This window comes from Hyperolius riggenbachi, chromosome 3 (genome assembly GCF_040937935.1).
Source record: "Hyperolius riggenbachi isolate aHypRig1 chromosome 3, aHypRig1.pri, whole genome shotgun sequence".
Taxonomy (NCBI): Eukaryota; Metazoa; Chordata; class Amphibia; order Anura; family Hyperoliidae; genus Hyperolius; species Hyperolius riggenbachi.
This window is the reverse complement of record NC_090648.1, coordinates 345956791-345973272: the sequence shown is the minus strand read 5'-3', so window position 1 is coordinate 345973272 and position 16482 is coordinate 345956791.

Sequence of the window (16482 nt, the reverse complement as noted above, 5' to 3'; positions counted from 1 at the left end):
ATCGATTTGACATGCTGGAAAATCTAGGTCGATCTCTTGAGATTGCTTATCAATTTGCATTGAACTTAATGGAAATCTGATGGCAAAAAAATGCCATCAGATTGATTTTCAATAGATTTCATACTGAAATCTATTGGAAATCTGTTCCTAGTAAAAAAAATTCCTAAACACATCAGATAGATCAGAAAATCTATCTGATCTATCTGCTGCTAATCTAACGAGTGTATTCACTTATCTGCATTGGCCTAGTGACAGTCAGGCAACTGGGCCAATCAAAGTGCAGCAATATTGTTCTTTGAACCTATTGGTCCAACCGGGCCCCGGGCGGGTTCAGTGGAGCGATTGTTAAATGTAACGAAGCGCTCTTTAAACTAATTGAGCCCAGTGTAATTGGACTGCGCACGCTGTGGCTGCATAGCATGCGCAGGGAATTATAAAACTCTATGTATTCATTAAGCTGTGCTGCTGTAGCACTTGACAGTCAGGCTACTGGGCCAATCAAAGTGCAGCAATATCATTCTTTGAAACTACTGGACCTGCCGGGGTCCAGGCAGGTTCAGTGGAGCGATCGTTAAATGTAATGAAGCGCTTTTTAAACTTGAGCCATAGCGTGCACATGGAATTATAGCACTCCCTGTAGTCATTATAGCAGCACAGCTTAGTGAATCAAACCCATGGTGTCTTATGGCAGTAGCAGTTTTAGTTATTATGGGGCCCGGTCAAAATTAACCTGGGAGCCCCCGAGCTGGCTGACCCCACCCACCCAGTTCTCCAATCAACTTTATTGTGGTCCACAATGCCCCTGCAGGGTCTTTGGCTGTGTAGTGACCCATCTGTCTCGGCTGACGCGCTGCTTCATTAGTTCATGGCTGGCTCCGTGCGTTCCTGTCTTCATCCTCACAGGGGTTCCTCTCCTCCGCAATCCAGCACGTTATTACATAATGTACCGCGGAGTCATTGAGAAAATGTGGCCAACAGGAATGAAGACAGGCACGCAAGGAGCCACGGACTAATGGAGGAGCACATCAGCCAGGACAGGTGAGTTGCTACACTTCCAAAAACTTTGCACGGGATCACAATAAAGGTGGTGGTGGGAGAACTGGGGGGGGGGGGGGGGGCGGCAGAAGTTGGCTTGGGGCCCTAGAAGGATTGCCCAGTTTGCCGCTATGGAAGCGCCAGCCCTGTCTTCTGGCTTAGATCCTGTAGTCTCCTGGAGGTCATGGCCCACATTACTGCAGTGCCTACTGGGAAGGGGAGTGAAGCAGCTGACTTTTCCCCTCCTTCCTGACGTTTTCCTGATATTAAAACCAGTCATTCTCCGCTCTGTTTTCAGCAACTGCAGGGAAGCATGGCTACAGGAGCCTCTTGCCCTCCCTACTGAGCAGTATTCTGGGATGTCGCACAGTAGGTTGAGAGGATGGGGTGCAATCAATCTATGATTTATCCTGCCTATAGACACAGAGGGCTTCAATTTTACATACACAACCACTTAAGCAGAGAAGGTCATGAAAATAAATCACATTGATATACATCACTCTTGTTCTCCAACTATCCCCAAGGCGACAGCTGAGTTCCAGAGAGACGAAGGTAAATTTGACACTCGGAAAAATGGGGGGGTTGTCAGAGGTCACAGTGTCACAGCCCATACTGTATCGCCTGATGCTCGTGGAATCTCCTGAATCAAGGATTATACATGCTCACTGGGATCCAACTTCAATAATGAAGACATGATCTGGGCACCATTTACCAATCTGAACCAATACAAATGGTTCTATATAAGCAGTCCAGACGAGGACAGAGATGTGAAACAGCTGTAATGCCCGGTCTGCTCCCTCCTTGCACCCATCTTTTTCAGGAATGTCACCCACCCTTATTTGAATTGTTTGAATGCTGCATGTGGACCGCTTCTATAATAAACCATTTGGATTGGTGGATGGTGCCCGGAGCATGTCTTCATTGTTGCTGAGTTAATGTAAATATATATATGGCTAACAGCTGAGCTAACCTGTTCAGGATGAGCAGAATAAGGTGGACATTCAGATCTGCTTCCTTCATGTCCGAGACCATTCTATGTAATGCGGCCAATAATGTATGGCATGGAATGTTAGCCATGAAGATGGTGCAATCTAATGTATAATGATGCCCCTGAATGGCTATGTAGGTGATTAGCTACAAGGTGTAAATTTTATATTAGCAAAATAAATATATTTTGGCTAAAAATGTGGACGACATCAGCTTAATGGGATTTCTTATTCGATCCAGAGCAGCACCTTTCCTGATATTGCCATGAATTCTGAAGCTAAAATAAACCTATGAGATAATGAATTGTATGTGCATTACCGATAACAAATAGAACATTAGTAGCAAAGAAAAAAGTCTCATGTTGTTTTCCAGTACAGGAAGAGTTAAAACACTTGAACTGTTATGTATGCAAAACAAGCTTCTCTGAACTCTTCCACCAACCTGGTGGAATTCAGTCCTGTGTTCAAAATAGCTTAACAGCCAAGAAACAGTGAGGGACAGCTTGGGATAAGGTTGTACTGCAGGAAAGTTCAAAGGTTCATTAGCTCTGCCTTGTTTACAGCTTAAAATAGAGAGTGAGGTTTATAAACTGCAAATATGAGAAAATGATGCAATGTTATAAAAAAAAAGCTATATAACTGAAATAAAAATATGAGACTCTTTTGTTTGCTACTAATGTTCTTTTAATTATTACACGTACAATTCATTAGCTCATACGTTTATTTTCGCTTTGGTGTCACTTTTAAAACTTGGAGGTGCATGTGAGTATGTCAATTATGCCACAGCAATAACATTTACTGGAAATCTCTCTAAGTGAACCCAGGTGAGAGACAAATGGAAGCTGACGTACAGTATTTATTTCCTTTTAAACAATGCAGATTGCTTGGGTGTCGTCCTGGTCCTCTGCCTCTAATACTTTTAGCCATAATGCTGATCCTCTGCCTCTAATACTTTTAGCCATGATGCTGATCCTCTGCCTCTAATACTTTTAGCCATAGACCTGGAACAAGCATGTAGAGCAGGTGTTTCTGTCAAAAATCTGACAAGATTAGCTGCATGCTTGTCAGAGGTGTGTGATTCAGACACCTTTGACCAGAAAGAGCAGCAGGGCAGCCAGGCAACAGGCATTGTTTAGAAGGAAATAAATATGGCAGCCTCCATGTGTCTCTCACTTTAGTATCCTTTTAGAACCTATAGTTTCTGACGCTCTTTATTCCTGCACATGCACTTCCAGGTTTTGCATAGATTGCTTAGAACACACAAACACTGGTGCACATGACAGGTGGGGGCCCCGGGCTCTGCCACTACCCGGGACCCCCAAACCCGCATGCAACACCAAAGGGGGAGAGCAGGCGAGCCCCAGAGCTGCCACCACCAGGCAATTCACCCACACTACCCCTTCAAGCTGGTTGCCAAACTCCTCTTGTGTTGTGCATAGAATGTTTATGGTCAGTCAAATCTCCATAGACTTTTAAGGTCATGAAGAGCCCATACGAGGTGAGATTTTTAGTGATGTTTCCATGGAGATAAGTGAGACTTACATACACAATCACACTTCCACCCTTGTCTTGATGACTTGTTAAGTGGTGTTCTCCTTAAAGTAGACCCACTTGCAAATCTACTCTTGGCAGAAGGAGCCCTACACTATATATAAAGGCAACCTCTTGCATAAAGGACACAAAATGGGAGGAGGTATTTGTTTCACTCATTATTTCATTGCCTGGAAAAACTACACTATCTGGTGCTGCTTTTTCCTCTCCCAGTTCCTAAGGTTCGTCACACAAATTTCATTCACTGGACACCCCTCATCTTGCATACAGGAATTTCTTTTATCTATGAACATGAGATAGCTCTTACCACACTGACATTTTGGGACAACAGCCCTGATGCAATAAACAGCAATAAAGTTGCCTTGCGCAGGGAGGAAGATAGACATAACTCTCATTAATAGCTTATTACAGCCATAAAACTCTTTCCTGGCAGAGAACAGTTTCGGAGTGCATGGAATACCATGTATACTTGAATATAAACCAATACAAGTATAAATCGAGATACTTGAATTTTCACTTCAGACACTAGAAAAAAAATTTGACGCTACTTTTAACATCCTCCCCATCCCCATATCGCTTTTCTGGTGGGATAGTGGCCCCCTCCTTCCCCTATATAGCATTCCTTGGTGTCTAGCTGCCCCCCCTCCCCCCATACAGCATTCTCTGTTGTCTAATGGTCCTTCCCTCATATAGCATCATCTGTTCCCTCATATAGCATCATCTGTTGTCTAATGGTCCCCCTTCCTTCTCTCCCCCTTACAGCTTTACCTGGTGTTTAGTGGTCCCCCTCTCTCCTTCATACCGCTGCCTGGTGTCTAGTGGCTCCTCCCTCCACTATACAGAGTACCTGCTCTATTGATATGCAATTTTTCTGCACGCCTATGCTTTCTACAAGAGCACAAATGCACAGAAATGCTGCTGGATCAGCATTTGCAAATGGGTAAAACTGCATCACACTAATGTAATGTTTCCATCAGTTTGAAATAACCTAGCGTTGTTCAATTCACAAGTAATTAGAATCGTGACTGCAACACAATGCCAGGGGAAAACCCTTAGCCCTTATCGTATACACATCAGAAAATGCTTTGCTTGTTCTTTGTACCATTTTACTGAATAAGTCTGAAAATCCAAATTTTGATGTATTATTATTAATTATATATATATATATATATATATATATAGTGCCATCATCTTCCGTGCCACTGGACAGAGTAAGATACAAACATGGGTACATGAAAATACAGACTCTGGTACACAACAGCGTAAGGTATACGTTAAAGATAAGTAGGAAAATGACAGAAAATTAGAGGAACGAACAGGGTTAGTCTTGCCCAGTTTATTTTTCTTTGAATAGCTGTTATAAACTGTCTAGGTATGCGGGTAGTAACTATCCTTTCTTTCAGGCCATGGTCACTATCTTAGAAATGTTTTTTTCTAGCACATAGGGAATTAAGAAATAACCAGCGGTATAAGTTAGTTAAAACCTTAAAAAAAGAAGCTCATCTTTAATGAAAGATCTATAGTCTCAGATAGGCAAAAATATACATACAGTGTTTACTGCGTACAACATGTTTCAACAGCTGAATCAGCTTTGCCTGGTAAAATGCTCTAAAGTGCGCTATTAGTATAACTACTGCTATTCTTATTATATTACTATTTTGCCTGAGGAAGCTAGTACAACCAGTTAAACACATTGAAAGCAATAAAGTCTTTGTGTTTTTACCTACCCCATATTGTTTATTATTCTTTCCTTTTAACTTTTTAATTCTTTTGGGCCTGATTACAAAAGGTTAGTAAGTTTGTCAAGTTTGTGAACTTGACACTATTAGCACCACGCACATTACTAAGGTAAGACTCGTTACTTTAGTAAAACATGGCACCCCAGTAATGAGCATGGCGCTAGTAGTGCAACTGGCATTGCTTCTCTGCATTTTGAGCATCAAGCCTTTTATTTCAGTGAACACCTCTTAAAGTGATACCAAGATGACATGTGACATGAGATAGACGTGTGTATATACGCTGCCAAGCATACAAATAACTAGGCTGTGTTCCTTTTTCTTTTTCTCTGCTTGAAAGGATTAACATTTAGGTATACAAGTGACAGTTTCTCTCCAGTCGGGATCTAGTCGGACTATAACATAACACTAATAAGAAATTGCAGCTATGAAGTCTTTATATTAGAGATAGATACTGATTCTCTCTACTGGTATTTTATATTCATAATGTTGATTTACTTTCAATATTTTCCTATATTTTCATTTATAGTAGTACTAGTTTATATTCTAGTAAACATGTAACTATACATGGAATCCATTGGTTCTAAAGTGGCTTTTAAATGACAACTACATATTATCCAAAAACATATGATTGCAACAGACATCTTTAAAGCACCAGGGATGAATGAAAAGTTGTCTGGGATCAATGGAAATGCTAAACTGTTCATTGTGATTGCAAAGATAAGGCTGTACTATGGTTCACTGCTGATCAGCATTTCCTCTGACATGTAATGAATAAGCTATGTGAACATCAGCTGCTAAAAGGACTTGTGAAATCCAAAGCTTTCATTGTAACCCATGAGTCTAGCCAGTTTTTGCCTGTCATGCTGGCATCCAGTCAGAGGTTTGTTTATCTCTGAAGGTCCACCATGTACATTTAAAGTATAACTGTCGGGCATAAAATAAAAAATCAATTCTTTACTTTTATCCGGTAAACAAATAATAAGGATGCTAATCAGGCAATCCAAAAGTTAAAATCGCTATTACTTTTTTTGTTGATAAATGATCATTCCCCAGTTCACCTGACTCTTATTTGATACACACAAAATTTGGTACACAAAAAGGAAGTTGCAGGGCATGCTGGGTTGTCCTTCTGCTTCGCTATTTCCCCCTCACACTTAACTTAACTAAGCCTCTTTCCCTCCTGTTTTCTCCTCTCACTCCTCTGTTCCTCTCTGATTGGCCAATATTTCTCATGCTGAGAGAATGCACTTTCTATAGTGTAGGGCAGGCAAATCAGGCAGAGGAGAGTAAGGCCCGGTTCACATTAGCGTTCCCTGTCCGGATCCGCCCGATCGGATCCGGACCGTATACTGTACAAACGGAACATACGTTCCGCATAGCAATGCAAAGCCTATGCGGACGTTCACATACGTACGTTCCGTACAGTACGGAGCCTGATCCGGACTCCGGACACTCCAACATGCGCTATTTTTTGGGTCCGGATCTCCGGCCCACGCACCCGGACCAGAGCCGGACCTGAGCCTGACAGCACCATCCGGAACACAGAAATCAATGGGGAACGGAAGGCACAGAACACACTGCCTACAAAAACCTGACATTCTACCCCACTTCCTATGCGTATCCAAGCGGCCATTTCGGATGGGGACACATGGGCCAAGCATGTCTGGAGTGGAGCAGCAGTGACAGACGTGCTGGAGCTGTTTGGCAGAATGTCGGAGGTGGAGGTGAAGCCTACAGCGGAGGAACCTGATTCTACAGGTGCACCAGGTGCACCTTCTGCTGACCCCAACATTTTCTTCTTTAAATTTCGCTATTTTTTTCCCACGGATCCGGATGGCAGCCTGGTGCATGCCTGATGCAAATGGACCGGATCCTGATCGGATCCGGATCGGAATCGTACGGTTCCGATCCGGATCAGGTCCTGATCCGATCAGGATCCGATCAGGATCCGGTCCGTTTGCATGGCAAAACGCAAGTGTGAACGGGGCCTAAGGGAGGAAATTACATCAGGATTAGCTTAAAAATAGCCAAACTTAAAATGGGAAATGCTAAGAAGGATTTTCTCTTTTTTAACTGTAGAAAAATCAGTGCAATACATATGTTATGTAAGTAGAGTAAGTATTTATCTACTTCTATATGTTTTTTTCTGAGATAGTATCTAGATCGTATGGATAGTAAGAGCATCTAGTGGTGTGAAATGTTGCTGCTGGGCAGTAGCACTAAGGATGGGGTGCTGTATATGCAGGACACACCCTGAAGGGCCACAATATTTGGTAAACAAACAGCTACACATGATTGTAAGCTTGGAAGGGCAGCGTTCTCTCCTTTTTGTGTCTTGTAAGTTGTTCATTTTGTTAATCCCTATACAACTGTCAATGTATGTTATTATATATCATCTACCATTTCTGTATTTTGCAACAATGTCTGTATTTTTATGTACCCGAGCTTGTTTTTACTCTTTACACCACCACGAAAGATGATGGTGTGTAGTGTATGTGTGTTTTACTTTCACGTAGTGAATGACCACAGGCATCTTGCTGATGCCGGTGATCATTTGTTACAGGTTCTTTGATTGGCTTTGGGAACACATGTTCCTATTCACCGTTCAGTGCTCAGCAGGACAGCAGCGGAAACACGCCCAAGTGGGTGTGCGGGAGCGCGTGGCAGCGTGTTTTCAGTGATATATATATATATATATATATATATATATATATATATATATATACATATATATATATATATATATATATATATATATATATATATATATACATATATATATATATATATATATATATATATATATATATATATATATATATATATATATATATACATACATACATATATACACGTACCAGGGATCCGGAACTGGTTAAGCAGAGGATGGAAAATTACTAGGAGAAAACTTAGGATAAATAGTGAATTGGATGGGAACCAATGTTTTTAATCACTTAAAGAACCTATATAGAACATTATTGGCTACTAAAGTAGCTCTTCAATCATATAAAGTTCATTATACTCCACTGGTATCTACTCCATTGAAGACGATCATTACAGGATTCTATTAGATAATAACATCAACTGCATGAACTTTATCTTCATTCTTCTGCCTTTACTCATTGAAAAAAAAACTTGATGGTTCAGTTCAGAGAATCTGACCTTACTCTTTGTTCTTGTAAGCAAAGACAATTACTAAACTGAGAATGCTTTTAACATAAAAAGTCAGAAACTAGAAAAATGTGTTATGTTGACCTGCAGCAATATCATCATTTTATTCTCTTTTTATGTTTCATGAACATGTCTGGCTATGACACATGCCTGGGCTCTTTACTGTACACTGATGGTGTCTGCTAATCCTGCTAGGGCAGCCCGTACTGACAATCAGTTTTCATCTGTCCACAGTTCTTTGACAAGAGGAAAATGCAGTCTTGTGTCCCCCCAGGAAAAAAAATTATAGCCATATCCTTTTTTCTAAACTTCAAAGACTATTGCCTTCCTACATCATAGACTATTCCAACAAACCATCGTGGAAAGACAAGATTTTGCACTGATTAGCAATTCATTCTGAGAGACTAGCTCCAAATGAACCATCGAATTACTGCTTCCATGAGAAAAGTGATTATGGATAGAAAAAAAAAATACTTTATTGTATTTATAAATTATTAGTATGTGACAGGTACATTAGGTAGAATGTGTTCCATAACGCTGGTCACATATTAATGATTTGGAGCCATGGGCTGGATTCCAAATGTTTTACTCAAACCATGGAGGTGGTAATTCTCATTTAGGGGAGAAGTCAATTAAATAGGGGCTTATGGTGCTATCTGGACATCCTTTCAATGAGGGGGAATAAAATAGCACAAGGGTTTGAACAGTACAAAACAAAACTACAAACACCCACCCTGTGGAGTAAATAGTTTAATAAATAAAAAAATTGTACAAAACAGAGGTCCCACTCCAGAGATACAATTAAAAATGGACAATCTTTATTTAATCAAACTGTGGACAAGAGTACATCAAAAAAAAGCTCACATGTACAGTGGCTTGCAAAAGTATTCAGCCCCCTTGAAGTTTTTCACATTTTGTCATATTACTGCCACAAACATGAATCAATTTTATTGGAATTCCACATGAAAGACCAATACAAAGTGGTGTACACGTGAGAAGTGGAACGAAAATCATACATGGTTCCAAACATTTTTTTACAAATAAATAACTGCAAAGTGGGGTGTGCATAATTATTCAGCCCCCTTTGGTCTGAGTGCAGTCAGTTACCCATAGACATTGCCTGATGAGTGCTAATGACTATATAGAGTGCACCTGTGTGTAATCTAATGTCAGTAGAAATACAGCTGCTCTGTGACGGCCTCAGAGGTTGTCTAAGAGAATATTGGGAGCAACAACACCATGAAGTCCAAAGAAGACACCAGACAGGTCAGGGATAAAGTTATTGAGAAATTTAGAAGCACGCTTAGGCTAAAAAAAGATTTCCAAAGCCTTGAACATCCCACGGAGCACTGTTCAAGAGATCATTCAGAAATGGAAGGAGTATGGCACAACTGTAAACCTACCAAGACAAGGCCATTCACCTAAACTCACAGGCCGAACAAGGAGAGCGCTGATCAGAAATGCAGCCAAGAGGCCCATGGTGACTCTGGATGAGCTGCAGAGATCTACAGCTCAGGTGGGGGAATCTGTCCATAGGACAACTATTAGTCGTGCACTGCACAAAGTTGGCCTTTATGGAAGAGTGGCAAGAAGAAAACCATTGTTAACAGAAAAGCATAAGAAGTCCCATTTGCAGTTTACCACAAGCCATGTGGGGGACACAGTAAACATGAGGAAGAAGGTGCTCTGGTCAGATAAGACCAAAATTGAACTTTTTGGCCAAAATGCAAAACGCTATATGTGGCAGAAAACTAACCCTGCACATCACTCTGAACACACCATCCCCACTGTCAAATATGGTGGTGGCAGCATCTTGCTCTGGGGATGCTTCTCTTCAGCAGGGACAGGGAAGCTGTTCAGAGTTGATGGGAAGATGGATGGAGCCAAATACAGGGCAATCTTGGAAGAAAACCTCTTGGAGTCGGCAGAAGACTTGAGACTGGGGCAGAGGTTCACCTTCCAGCAGGACAACGACCCTAAACATAAAGCCAGGGCAACAATGGAATGGTTTATAACAAAACATATCCGTGTTAGAATGGCAGAGTCAAAGTCCAGATCTAATTCTAATCGAGAATCTGTGGCAAGATCTGAAAACTGCTGTTCACAAACGCTGTCCATCTAATCTGACTGAGCTGGAGCTGTTTTGCAAAGAGGATGCAAAGGCAAGGATTTCAGTCTCTAGATGTGCAAAGCTGGTAGAGACATACCCTAAAAGACTGGCAGCTGTAATTGCAGCAAAAGGTGGTTCTACAAAGTATTGACTCAAGGGGCTGAATAATTACACACACCCCACTTTGCAGTTATTTATTTGTAAAAAATGTTTGGAATCATGTATGAGTTTTGTTCCACTTCTCACGTGTGTGTACACCACTTAGTATTGGTCTTTCAGGTGGAATTCCAATAAAATTGATTCATGTTTGTGGCAGTAATGTGACAAAATGTGGAAAACTTCAAGGGGGCCGAATACTTTTGCAAGCCACTGTATCAGAGTCAATCTCACTCCGATACACGTGAGCTCTTTTGATATATTCCTGCCCACAGTTTTATTAAATAAAGATTGAACAATCTCAATTGTATCTATGTAGCGGAGCCTCTGTTTTGTACAATTTTACATGGCTTTTGGTGACCAGCTCTGGAGTTTTGGAGGTGGTTGCAGCAGACCTTCCTGCTATCTGATTTAATCAAAAACTTGATTTTAAGTATTTAATTACAAGCCTATTGTCAGGAACCGGCCCGCGGCACACCTGCGTATACGGTTCCCTACTGCGGGTTTGACCAGATCAAGCGGGGAGCCGCCTTATTCAAGCTAAAAACAAGGCTGGGACCCCTCAAACACTTCTCACTGCCACCACTAGCTGTTGCTAGACACGTCCACTCTGCTGTCGAGTGCTCAGCACGCAATCCGCGTTTTCGTACTCGGGTCAGCTTTGCGCTTTAGGCCAAATACGGGAACGCCACGCACACACACACACAGTACAGTTGTACAGTAACACAGCACAATCAGGCACTGACTTGTAATGCAAGTTACACTGTAGTGCAGCAAAACCACTAACAGTCGTTCCGAACGATACTGTTAGCCACTCTGCTGTCGAGCGCAAAAGTGCCCCATACACCCATGCAATTACAATCTCATACGCTACGGTTGCTCAAACCTACAATCAGGCATGGACTTATACACAGTTACACTTCAGTCTCTTCTAGGCTATGAGTGTTAGTTTAGTACAGCAGAAGTCAAACTTATTAAATAACGATTTAATATTCCAGAAAAAAAAGTGAAACAATGCAGAAAATAATATATACAAAAGATGTACAAAAAACAAAGTAAAAAAGTTACAAAGATAAAAGTTACAAGGATACACAACAAGACAAGTTGCAAATAACGTTACCGCGTAGGTTAGAATGTGGTTGGCCGGAGAACGCCGTTCCGATTCGCTCGGGATCTCTCTAGCTATGCGCTACCTCCAAGAGAAGATGATTTGTGACTGGCTTGAGTTATATAGTCCACTTGGGGGCTTAGGGCATGAATGTTCCATCTCCAAAACTAATGCAATTTCCCCGTTTGTGACATCACGGTCTGCCGAGCCCCTTGTCACACCTGGGCTAGCTGGGACATGCAAATTTCCAGGCTTTTCCTGTCACACTTTGCAGACTTCAAAGCAATTCTGTGTTCGCTTCCACTGTCTCCAGGTTAAAGGTAACGGTGACCAGGTTAAAGGTGACAACACATTGGTGACAGTATTTCCTAGCATATCATAGCAGGGAGTGCGTCGATAGCGGCGTTCGAATGTCCGACGACCGACGCTAGCGGCAATACATAACCTGATCCGGCCGGCGCGTATCCCCGCTGTCACTGCTGCTTCTTCTCCGCTGGGCTCTGGCAGGCTTCACTTTCTTCCTGTCCTGACAGGAAGTTTAAACAGTAGAGCGCCCTCTACTGTTTAAACTTCCCCAGACAGGAAGAAGTGAATCCTGCTGGAACCCAAGCAGAGAAGGGACAACGGAGAGAGCGGAGACACGTGCCGACGGATCAGGTAATGTATGCGGGGGGGGGGGGGGCGTCGGCAACGGCAGCTTCACAGATGGTGAATCGATTTCATGTTGAGATCGATTCAAAATCTGTTTGCAGTAAAGGCAGCCATACGTTCCCTCTCTGATCAGATTCGATCAGAGAGGGATCTATCTGTTGGTCGATCTGATGGCAAGTCGACCAGTGTATAGCCACCTTTACTCTTTTTCTTATCTTGTTTTTTGTTCCTCTTGCTTGTTTGTAGAACCATTTTCCCACCATCTGCATCCCTTTGTTTTATTGCCACCAACTAACCAAAAACAGCAGCGCTGTTGTTTTTTTTAATTTCTCCCAGAGCCGTCCTCATTGGTCCATAATCCTCAACAATAAATAAAAATAAACTAGGGGAAAAACATTCCGCCAGTACTTACAGTATGTGTATTTGCCACAGAGGATTCCTATTAATCCAGATGAATGCACCATTGCCGCCCTTGGAAGAAAATTCTCATATCCTGGGGATGGGGCTCCTGTTGAGTTAGTGGTGGTGAAATGCCAAATGGAGAAGAAACGCATAGATGAACAGAGTCACAGATTACAGTGCTGAATTTCAATAAAAGGCTTTAAAAATCACATACCATATTTTATTTCATAAATGTATGTTTTATTTTGTGTTACTCCACTATTCAACTCTGTGTTATAATGGGGCGGGGGCACATATTAGCTTACTGGGAAAAGAGGGAATCTAGAAAACAAACCTCCAACTTTATTAAAATGCACTGTAAAGTACTGTTACAAAACTGAAAGCATATCAATGACCGCACATTACTGACCATTCTAACTATCGGCATTACCTGGTTCCTGAATTACCTCACAAATCAGCTGCGTGCGTTTTAGGGCAGTCCCTCTTTGCTCATTTCTGCATTGCATGAGGTTTGCCTGAATATGAGTTAAAAGTATCTCTTTCTCATCTCAGACAGTGGGAGGTCAGAGATAGATGACTGTACCTCTATACTACACAGCTAATAAACTAGTGCCGTGCCAAAGCCAATCATGTTCAGCAAATAAGCACCAGCATTTCCACACTTGATTGGTTGTTCCATATGAATATAGCTTAGAGACTATCACTGAGGGGAATCTGAGGGCAAGAGACACCATTTCTGTATATGGCACCTTGCTGTCTGCCTTGCTGCTAATGCTGTGTCTGCAAAAGCCCAGTTTTATTTTTACTTTTTCTTGCGGTGACAATATAATGATACACCTTATTCTCCCAAAGGCAAGCAGCTTCACTGCATTAATTATAAATCAAAACTACTCCGGGTTTTCTTTTTATCTTTCTAATAACTTGATTAAATTGTGTCAGTTACCTGATAATATTCCATCAATGACTACAATGTATTCGTACTTTCATTTTGAGAGAGAGGGGGAAAAAAATAAAAAAGATGCATTATTTAAAAGATGATGTACAATTGTCGTTTATTTCATTTAGACATTTTTTAAATGTTAACAGAATTCCAGACAACCGTTGGAAGTTGACCCAGGTGCAGAGAGGTGATCTGACTGTTTCACAACAGTTTTTACCTCAGAGGTGGTGACAGCAGTGACAGAAACATCTGTTTCTCAGAGTCTCGCTCAATAGATTCCTCTTCAGTGAATCCCCGTGATACACCCAGCTACAATGTTACAGTGAAGTCATAAATACGCAGATACCATCATTTTGTTATTCCGAAAACCTGTCGTTAAAATTCCTGCTCTAAGGGTTAATGTGTAGCATGTCTTCTGTTAAAGTAGAATCTGTGGTTTTTATGGTTGTTACTATCTAGCAGTTCTCCCTAAATCTCTGTACACACACTAGACGAAACTTGGCCTGGGAGGGCGATAACGACCGCCTCTGCTGAGAATCAAGCATGTGTATGGCTGCTTGATGCCTCAGCCAGCAATTATTTGGACAGATTGATTGTGCGCCCATCGCCAGCTGAGAGCTTTGTTTTCCCCTCCTAACCTGCCCTGTGACATCAGAGGCTAAGGGTCCTTTTACACTTAATCAGTTGCTCTCAGTTATGCTGAAAGAAAACTGATTTTCATAGTAATGTCCACATTTTCCTATAGCTCAGTTCCCACTATACACTATTTTAACTGAAGGCTTTTTCACAATGCATTGCTATACTAACGCACACTAACACATACCAACGCATTAAAGAGGAACTTCAGCCTAAACAAATATGCTGTCATTAACCCCCTTGCCGGTCCAATTCCCGCCGGCAAGGGGGCAGCGCAGCACTTTTAAAAATTTTTTTTTTTTTTAAATCATGTAGCGAGCCCAGGGCTCGCTACATGATAGCCGCTGAGCAGCGGCATCCCCCCACCCAATCCGATCGCCTCAGGCGATCAGAGTAAGCAGAAAATCCGGTTCAGAACGGAATTTCCTGCTGGGCTTTCCCGGTCGCCATGGCGACAGGGCGGGATGACGTCACCGACGTCATGGACGTCAGAGGGGATCCCGATCCACCCCTCAGCGCTGCTTGGCACTGATTGGCCAGGCTGCGCAGGGGTCTGGGGGGGGCGGCTCGGTGCGGCGGGTAGCGGCGAATCGGCAGGTCGCGTACCACACACAGCTAGCAAAGTGCTAGCTGCGTGTAGGAAAAAAAAAATATGCAAATCGGCCCAGCGGGGCCTGAGAAATCCTCCTGCGCAGGTTACCTTGAGCTGAGCTCGGGATAACCGGCAAGGAGGTTAAGTTACATTAGTTATGTTAATTAAACTAGATAGGTAATATAATCTCTTACCCACCCTGTTTTAAAAGAACAGGCAAATGTTTGATTTCATAAGGGCAGTCATCTTTTTGGTTGAAAGGAGGTGACAGGGAGCATGAGACACAGTTCCAACTGTCCTGTGTGCTGATCACCCCTCCCAGTTGCTAGGCAACGTGAATAACAACATAGGAAATCCCATCATGCTTTGCACAGCATCAGGGATAAAAAGCCCGGGCAGTTTTCTTTGATGGGGCGGAGCTTTGCTAAAAATGCAGCTAAAAATGATGCTTTGGTAAGAAACACAAAGTTCTGATGCTGGGAAACTGTTAAAGAAACACCAAGCCTTTTCAGTTCTGCTGAGTAGATTTTTAGTCCGGAGGTTCACTTTAAGTGTGAAAGGGCCCTAACAAAGCATCTGTACAGTGTTGGCTGTGCAATCAGAGATGGTTTCAGAGGACTGGCAAATGAGCCGCATGATCTAACTGTCTGTAGTGATTATCCTCCTACGTGATCTGACAGTCTGTAGTGGTAATCCTTAGCATAAGGTACGGTCACTTTGGTAACAATGTAAGAAGCCTCATCCTGGACTGAATTTTCCAATAGACAAAGTAGGCACATGCCGACAGACACCACTGTTAGGGGGCTCTCATCTTTGAGAATATTTCATCTACCTGATCATGGGAATGCATTCAACATTATCAAACATAAAACCTTAATATTTACCACTTATTTAAATAAATGGGACACACACTACCATAGGCGTTTAACAGGCCGCGGCCATTGTTTATTGGGGGGAAAAAAGGGGTGTAACCGACAAAACCAACTTTATTGAATAATTCAATAACCAAGTAACTTTATTTCCATGTGAACACACATGAATTAACCAACACAAACGCGATCGATGGTCTGTGGACCCGACACGATCGCCACCACCAGTTCTTTTCTTTTACCATACCCCCCAATAAGGAAGCCCGCGACAAACAATAAATTAAGGGACGGGTGGGTGGGTGGGAAGCAGCTCAAGTCTGTCAGAGAGTTCTCCTCACAGTGACACTGACTACTCTGACAGGACTGGTTTTATTTCACCTCAGCCAACCCCCTGATTGGCTAAGGGCTTTGGAGGGAATGATGCACCGACCAATCCGCTTCAAGCTGTACCTGACAATCATCCAGCTCAAACTTTGCTTAACAACAGCATCTCTTCTGAGGTAAAATTACCTCACAGCACCTGAAACATAGAAAAG